Source organism: Myotis myotis, unplaced genomic scaffold (assembly GCF_014108235.1).
Source record: "Myotis myotis isolate mMyoMyo1 unplaced genomic scaffold, mMyoMyo1.p scaffold_m19_p_1, whole genome shotgun sequence".
Taxonomy (NCBI): domain Eukaryota; kingdom Metazoa; phylum Chordata; class Mammalia; order Chiroptera; family Vespertilionidae; genus Myotis; species Myotis myotis.
Genome location: NW_023416313.1, coordinates 60,308,637 through 60,314,928, shown reverse-complemented (window position 1 = coordinate 60,314,928; position 6,292 = coordinate 60,308,637).

The window sequence follows — 6,292 nt, the reverse complement described above, 5'->3', positions numbered from 1 at the left end:
GTCATCACATCTAATGAAATAGTGTAAAATACAGCCAATAGTTAGGCATAAAGATGCCTCCCTGCCCCAGAGCAGGGAGCTCATTTGTTTGGCAGCCTGGTGTGGGAAACAATGCCCGCAAGTATTCTGCAGTGGAGCAGGTGCGCTCTTCCCACTTCAAGACTTCCAAGCTGCTCGGCCGTCTGGCTCTCCTCTCAGTAACCAGTGTTTGTTACACATCATCAACATCGCCAGTTCTAATCTGCGCCTAAGTCACGGCCATCATAGCTAGATTCTGACACTCTGCTTCTTCGACTTCTTTCCGTTCTCTATTTCTCATTTCATAAGTTTCCAAAACCTTCTGAAATGCTTTTCAGTTTTATGTAAATAGACTTTTATGCATTTATATTTTTCATATATATATATTTATATTTTTATGTAAACAGACTTTTATAGCTCTCGCCAGCCCATTAAAGCACTTTTTCCTTTATATTAGACTGTTGACTTATTCATTCTACAAATAATAACATTATAATGTTGGGAAATAGCAGTGGACAGACAGAGAAGTCCCTACTGCCCCCATTTCTAGTGCAGTTCTATTTTAGTAAGAGAATGACAGGTAACTAAGGAGTGAACACATGAGGGCATTTCAGAGAGTGATACACGCTATAAGAACAAAATAAAACAACATGACATGATAACAACTAAAGCACTATTTCATATTGACTAGATAAAGACTACCTCTCTAAGATAGTGAACTTTGAATGACAAGAAGCAGTAAGTTAAAAGAACTGGGAGGAGGATATTATTGCAGGACAAGAGAAGAGCCATCATGAAAGCAATAAAGTGGGAAGACAGCTACCAAGGCAGAGTAGCAGAAAGGGGAGGTGGGCTAGGCCAGTTCAGTTCAAGAAGGTGGAGCCTTGCAGGCACTGATAAAGGATTTAGATTTTCTCCTAAATGCAATGGGAAGCCTCTGAGAGTTTGCAGGGAGGCCATTTAGGGATGCCATTCAGGAGGTTGTTTGTAATAGTCCAGTGGAAGATGATGGTGGTTTGTACCAGGGGAGGATTCATGAAGTTATCTTGGACTTTTCTCAACTATAGTCATTTTACCCTTGGTCCTCTGATGCTGTTTCTTTGCTATCAAAGAGTGTATAATTGCCCCTGAAGTAGAAAGTTATAGAAGACTGGGTTTTTGAATAGCTCATTTCACTTTACTTAAGGGAATAAATTACTGCACATCCTTGACTCTAATATGTAATTTATTGAAGATGCACCATTATTTTATGCACTACTAAGAAACAAATGTTCCCAATTGAAAAGTGACACAAGGCTTTCTTATTACATAGAAATTTTGTTTCACACTTATTGCAGGATTCCTTTCAGCATTAGTTGGACATGATTTTTTTAAAAGTTGATTTTACTTTTCTGTATATGCAATAAATTTTCATAGTAAAGCTAAAGCACAGTATATTATTTTCAAAGACATTTTAAATAGCAATTAAAATCAATGTGTGTGATACATAACTCAACGAAGTGGCCATCACAATATATAAAGCTATTCGTATAATTTTGTATTCAAAGCCAATGACAACTGTGCATGAGCCAAAAATAGTCAGGAGATACTACCATTTGTAAAACACCCCCTAATTTTAGAGATATTAAAATATAGCTAAAATGTGCATCTTAAAACTGATGATGTAAAATAGTAATAGGAAATTTTCTTAGTAAGAAAATGTGTAAATAGGTCTAGAGGTAAGCCACTTCATTTATCACTGCTCTCGTCTGCAATGTATCTTTCCAATAATCAGACAACTCAAAAAACTTTCATTTATCACAAATTTCACTCATGTAGAGGCTTATACAGGGGTGGGCAAAAGTATGTTTACAGTTGTGAGTACACAAAAGTTTATTCTTGCATTATAATTTATTAATTATTGTCTTATTTATTTGTACTACAACTGTAAATCTAATTTTTCCCGCACCTGTATGTATGCCCATGTACACATATATTCCTATCATGATTTAAAGGGTTCTAAAAGGGTAAACTGAAAAATCAATTTTTCTCTTTCTCACTTAGTTCAGTATCCAGTTGAGCCCCTAACTCAGCGTCTTACCCCACCGTTTCTCTTTGCATATGTCCTATTTTAAAACCATTCAGGCTCATCAGCGAAGTTCCCCACTCTGTTACCAACTTTAGCCTGGAGGACAGATAGCCCCAGTGCACAGTCTTGATGTTTCCCATCCTTCTGATCACTCTCAAGTCTTGTTATATGTATAACTAATTGTCTTAACTGGGCCAGAACTGACAACACTCTTCTCAGATCTCCCCTTACTTTTGGAAAACAAGCCTCCTTAACTTCTGAAGAACTCAAAATTTGCATGGGATTCTGGAGACCTTTGTAACAACAGCGTAACTCTCTCCACTGCTAGAGAACAGATGGAGGACAATAAGTCTGGTCTATGAATTCAGGGAGAAGGAAGGCAGTGCAGGGGAAACACAGGTGTTACTAAAAAAGAGAAATCACCAAAAGTATAGCGAAATGTTAACATTGTAGGATGAAAATTGGGAGGAAAAAACAATTTTGGGTGCTCATCAGGCTTACCTTCTCACTTCCAACTCTGGTTCCTGAGTTTTCTCTCCGGGAGGAAAATAATTATGGTTAAAAATATATCTATCCCTAGTGGCCCACACAAGGCTTCCATTTCTTTGTTTGTCTGTTTATTTTGGGAGGGGATGCCTTTAAAAGAGCTAGGCATAAAATAAGGGGAAACTTTTCCCTGCTTGTGAAAGAGAAGTTAGCTGAACAAAGGAGACCCATCGGTGGTCTGCAAGAAGCTCTATTAAGAGTTTAGTCAGTGCATCAGGAACATGGGTGTGCATTGTGGGTTTAATTGTGTCCCCCCAAAAGATATGTTCAAGTCCTTACCCTCCACCTATGATTGTGACCTTATTAGGAAACAGTCTTTGAAATGTAATCAAGTTGAGATCATACTGGATTAAGATGAGGCCTAATTTAATAACCGGTGTCCTGAGAACAGTTTGGAGACAGAAACAGGGAAAACACCATGTGACTATAGAGGCAGAGATAAGAGTGATAAGTTGAAGAAGGCCAACAATTCCCAACAACCAGCAGAAACTAGTGCCTTCAGAGAGAATGTGGTCCTACCAACACCTTGATTTTTAACTTCTAGCCTCCAGAATGGTGAGGCAATAAATTTCTGTTGTTTTAAGCCATCCAAGTTTGTGGTAATTTGTTATGGCAGCCTTGGGCAACTAGTAAGAATGTAAGGAAATCTCTGCTCCAAAGTAGGAAGTCTAGCAGGAACTTTGGTGGCACCAACAAGACTCACACTGCACAAGGTTGATCACCAGAGCACGGCAGCAGCCCTTCCGGTGTGGTCCAGAGTTGGGGACAGCCAGTGTGGAGAGCCATCCTAGAGGGGCAAACCTACAGCAAACATGGAGCAGCAAAGTTGCAAAATGACAGGGGGAAGATTTAAATACATGAGAAATGACTTCTGCCTTCTCACCTCCCCAAAGAAGATTTTGGGGACCAACTACTTTAACTTAAAATCTTTCCTTTACCACATTAGTATCTATTTTAGCACCTGACTTTTTACTTAGTAAGTGCCAATTTATAATATTTTTTTCTCTTTCTGTCTCCTCTTTTAGACTTTAAATTCTATAAGTACAAATGTCAACTCTGTCTTGTCCATTATTGATCTACAACACATAGGAAAATGTCTGAAAATTAGTATGTGCTCAAAAAATATATATACACAGAGTGGCCAGATTATTATGACCACCTGACATGTGTAGGCAAATTAGCTATAATTTTGCGCTGAAGTGGCTAGAGGGCCAGACCTTTATAAATAGGAAGCAGGTTGTTTACCACGACAGTAGACGTGATTTTTTTCTGAAGGTATGAGTAAACAACGTGATTTAACAGCCTTTGAACGTGGGATATATTTGAATGTGAGTGGCCAAATTATTATGACCACCCCATCAGTACTTCATTGGGCCACCTTTTGCTTTCACAACTCTGGCGATTCTTCTTGGCATTCACTCCACGAGATGCTGAAAGGTGATGCGAGGAATCTGACACCATGCCTGATGAATAGCACTGTCCAGTTCTGTGAGATTTAATGGTTGTAGAACCAGCTGCCTGATGACTCTTTTAACTTCGTCCCACAAATGCTCAATTGGATTGAGATCTGGTGATTGTGGGGGCCATCTAAGCAGGTAAAGTTTCCCTTAAGTTCTTGACACCACTCCTGCACAATACGAGCACTGTGGCATGGCGCATTGTCTTGTTGGAAGAAGCCATCTCCATTGGGATACGCCATCAACATGATAGGATGAACTTGATCAGCAACAACACTTAGGTATGTTGTGCTGTTCCACACGAATTAAAGGGCCCAAATCATGACAGGAAAACATGCCCAAACCATAACACTGCCCCCACCATGAAGGGTTGTACTCATGCATGTGGGGTGCATGCTTTCATGCTACTTCCACCAAATTCTCACTCTGCCATCTGCATGATGCAACTGGAAACGTGATTCATCAGACCACATGACTTTTTTCCAATGCTCGACTGTCCAATCCTTGTGTTCCTGTGCGAATTGGAGACGTTTTATCTTGGTAACTGCAGACAGCAAAGGTGTTCGAACAGGCCTTCGGCTTCCATATCCCATATGATGCAGTGTACAGCTAATTTGCCTACAAACATCAAGTGGCCATAATAATCTATCCACTCTGTGTGTGTGTGTGTACATATATCTACACTAATAAAAGAGAAAAATGGTAATTGGCATACGACGCTACCCTTTTCATTGGCTAATCAGGGCTATATGCAAATTAACTGCCAACTAAGATGGCAGTTAACTGCCAACAAAGATGGCGGTTAATTTGCATATGTAGGCACAATGCAGGGAGGCGAAAGGGAAAGCAGGAAGAAGCCCCCTGCCACTGACAGTGATTGGGAACCCAGGGGGGAGCTAAGAGGTGGGGGCAGGGCCGCCTTTGCCCTGCCCCCCAGCCATGATCGGAGAATCAGGCGCCTTTGCCGCCCTGGCCAGTGATAGCAGGAAGTAGGGGTGGAGCCAGCGATGGGAGCTGGGCACAGTCGAAGCTGGCAGTCCCAGGAGCTAGGGGTCCCTCGCCTGGGCCTAAAGCGGAGCCCACGATCGCGGGGCCGCAACAGCTGCGGGTCCCCGCTGCCCAGACCGGACGCCTAGGCCAGAGGCATTAGGCCTGGGCAGGGGCAGAGCGGGAGATTGCGGGGAGGTGGGAGTCCCCTGCCCAGGCCTAATGCCTTAGCCAGAGGCATTAGGCCTGGGCAGGGGCAGAGCCTGCAACCACGGGGAGCTGGGGGTCCCCTGCCCAGGCCTAATGCCTCGGCCAGAGGTGTTAGGCCTGGGCAGGGGCAGAGCGGGAGATCGTGGGGAGCTGGGAGTCCCCTGCCCAGGCCTGACACCTCTGCCGGAGGCCTCAGGCCTGGTCAAGGGGCCGATCCGGCGATTGGTGATCGGAGGGTGATGAGGGTCAACTCCCCTGGCCTGGGCCAGAGGCATCAGGCCTGGGTGGGGGGCGGAGCCGGGGATTGGGGGGATATGATGGTCCCCTTGCCCAGGCCTGAAGCCTGGGTCAGAGGCGTCAGGCTTGGGCGGGGGGTGGAGCAAGCGATCAGAGGGAGATGGGGATCCCCTGCCCAGGCATGATTCCTGGGCCAGAGGCCTCAGGCCTGGGCGGGGGTCAGAGCCAGTGATCGGGAGGAGATGGGGGTCCCCTGTCCAAGCCTGACACCTCTGGCCAAAGCATCAGGCCTGGGCAAGGGGCAGAGCCAGCAATCGGAGGGGTTTGGGGGTCCCCTGCCCAGGCCTGACGCCTGGGCCAGAGGCATCAGGCCTGGGCTGGGGGCAGAACCAGTGATGGGGGGAAATGAGACCCGGTCCTCCTGAATCCCTGACGGGCTCCTGTCACATGGAGCTTGCTGTAACCTGCTTCAGGTGAGTTTCTGTTTAGAGGCTGTTTCTTAGGCTCTGTGCCTTTCTTTCTCTTCATAGCCTTTGCTCATTTTTCAAGATATTTCTTGAATGAATGAGTAAATTAATAAAGACGCTTATAGGGCATGGCTATAGGGTTAAGCCTCGGACTGACCTGTTGGCAAAGCTACAAACAAGTCCCAGCTTAGAGGGCACAGCCCTCTTAGCATAATTAGGCTTGACCTTATGACACTCCCTAGATCCTATCTGGGCTGAGGGAGATGCAGCAAGTGCTGACAAAACAAGTGAAACTCACAAGA